This window comes from Stomoxys calcitrans, chromosome 2 (assembly GCF_963082655.1).
Source record: "Stomoxys calcitrans chromosome 2, idStoCalc2.1, whole genome shotgun sequence".
Classification (NCBI taxonomy): Eukaryota; Metazoa; Arthropoda; class Insecta; order Diptera; family Muscidae; genus Stomoxys; species Stomoxys calcitrans.
In genome coordinates, this window is record NC_081553.1 from 11,675,183 (window position 1) to 11,678,087 (window position 2,905).

Consider the following 2,905-nt stretch of genomic DNA (forward strand, 5'->3'; position numbering starts at 1 on the left):
AGAATTGCGCCCTCTAGAGGCTCAAGAAGTCAAGACCCAAGATCGGTTTATATGGCAGCTATATCAGGTTGTAGATCGATTTGAACCATACTAGGCACAGTTATTGGATATTATAACAAAACACGTCGTACAAAATTTCAAGAATTGCGCCCTCTAGAGGCGCAAGAAATCAAGACCCAAGATCTGTTTATATGGCCGCTATATCAAAACATGGACCGATTTGACCCATTTACAATCCCAACCGACCTACACTTACAAGAAGTATTTGTGCAACCTAAAAAATTAATTCCGTGCTACCTATAAAATCCCCAATTGTTTTCCATGCGACGCCCCTTCGTTGGTTCTTGTCTGGTATGGTGTCTGCACCTAAGTGTTGGTATCTGTTAGCCGCGAAAGCCGGGCAATGACATAGGAAATACTCCAATGTTCCATCATCTTCCCCACATGCTATCACTTGCCGCACCGATTTTACATTAGTGAGCTCGTAGTCCTATGTGTCCCGCCTTGATACCGAAAGCTATATTGACCTCCTTCTTATTTCCTTTCAATAATAGCCTCGCCTTTTTACGATCTGGATCCCCCCGTAGGATTTTAGCCGTCTTACAGACCGTTTCGCTGTTCCACAGAGTTACATGCGCACTCGTCACCGACGCTCTTAATTCCGACTACGTCGACCCGAAAGGCTTCGGTATAACCAAGTTTATTGACGGAAGTTCTCTGGCCTTCGCTGCCAAAATCATCTGCTTTCTCGTTCCCAGTTACTCCGCTATGGCCCGGCACCCAAACGAGGATCGTGCCATCCTCAGAGAAGCCGTTAACCACCTTCTTATATTCCAAGACTGCTCGTGATCTTACCGTACTGGTTGTTATTGCCCTTATGGCCTGCTTACCGTCCGTAAAAATGTTCATACTCGACGTCGTCGCATTAACACCACACCACCTCACTCATTTCGTGACCACCCGAATCTCCTCCTGCAGAACCGAATTATGATCAGGCAACACTGGATAGTTGTGAGCAACACACAGGCTGGAACAATGAGGTCCGTTCCGTATGGTGTTCATTGCTGTCACGAAAAGCTTGGCTGCGAGCTACCGGATGCGTCCACAGTTTGCGGATAGTGGAATGCTTCATACGGAGTAGCTGCAACAACAGTCGCGGACAATCAGCGGTATCGAGCGGAGAGTTTCAGTGAGAGGCCGGGCGCCACCGGCTCTTGGACAAATACTGAGTGCCTATGGTGTTTGATATGGCAACACTGGATACTTGTGAAACCCACACAAACTGGAACATTCAGGTCCAATCTTGGTGGTGTTCATTGCCGTCATAAGAAGCTTAACTGCGAACTACCGGCTGCGCCCACAGGTTGCGGATAGTAAAATGCTCCATACGGAGTAGCTGCAACGGCAGTCGCGGACAATCAGCGGTATCGAGCGGAGAGTTTCAGTGAGAGGCCGGGCGGCACCGGCTCTTGCACAAATACTGAGTGCCTATGGTGATCGATATGACAAGGCCGATTATTGGAGCCTTGAAATAACCAATGGCCACTTTGTTGTACTTTTTCTCCATCGCAGTCCACCAAACTACTGAGGCGGTCTAATCCCACTCATGTGGAGCCAGTGGACTATCGTCGGGTTCAGGCTCCATTTCGAGCATCTGTGAGCCTTCTCGTTACGATACTGAATGTAACACTTCCAATTTCGTTTACTGTCCAAGATCACACCAAAGTATTTGATCTTGTCAGATATCGAAATCGTTTTGTTAAGGAAACGTGGTGCGTCAATTTGGCCCACCTTCGTCTTCCTCGTGAAGAGGCAAAATTTAGTTTTCTCTGGATTAACATAGGGACCCCCAGGTCTAGCCCAGTCGTGTGCCATCTGCAGGACCCTTTCGGCCCTAATGTTTTGGGCACAAAAAAGGCACATTTATTGTCCGATGTCGCCGAAATTTGGGACAGTGAGTTAAATAAAGCCCATCGACATACTTCTGCAATATGGCACAGATCGTTCCAGATTTGGATATAGCTGCCATATAGACCGATCTCTCGATATAATGTTTTGGGCCCATAAAAGACGCATTTATTGTCCGATTGCGCCGAAATTTGAGACAGTAAGTTGTGTTAGGCCCTTCGACATCCTTCTCCAATTTGGCCCAGATCGGTCCAGATTTGGATATAGCTGCCATATAGACCGATCTCTTGATTTAAGGTCTTGGGCCCAAAAAAGGCACATTTATTGTCCGATGTCGCCGAAATTTGGGACAGTGAGTTAAATAAAGCCGCTCGGCATACTTCTGCAATATGGCACAGATCGGTCCAGATTTGGATATAGCTGCCATATAGACCGATCTCACGATTTAAGGTTTTGGATCATAAATGGCTCATTTATTGTTTGATTTCACCGAAATTTGGGACAGTAAGTTGTGTTAGGCGCTTCGACAGCCCTCTTCAATTTGGCACAGATCGGTCCAGATTTGGATATAGCTGCCATATAGACCCATCTTTCGATATAAGGTTTAGGGACCATAAGACGCATTTATTGTCCGATTTCGCTGAAATTTACGACACTGATATGTGTTAGCGCCTCCGACATTTTTCTTCAATTTTGCCGGGATCGGTTCAGATTTGGATATAGCTGCCATATAGACCCATCTTTCGATATAAGGTTTTGAGTCCATAAAGGCGCATTTATTTTCCGATTTCGCTGAAATTTACGACAGTGAGATGTGTTAGCGCCTTCGACATCTTTCTTCAATTTTGTCCAGATCGGTTCAGATTTGGATATAGCTGCCATATAGACCGATATCTCGATTTATAGTCTTGGCCCCATAAAAGGCGAATTTATAATCCGATTTCACTGAAATTTGACTTATGTTAGACTTATTTGTTTTTTTTTTTTTTTTTATTTA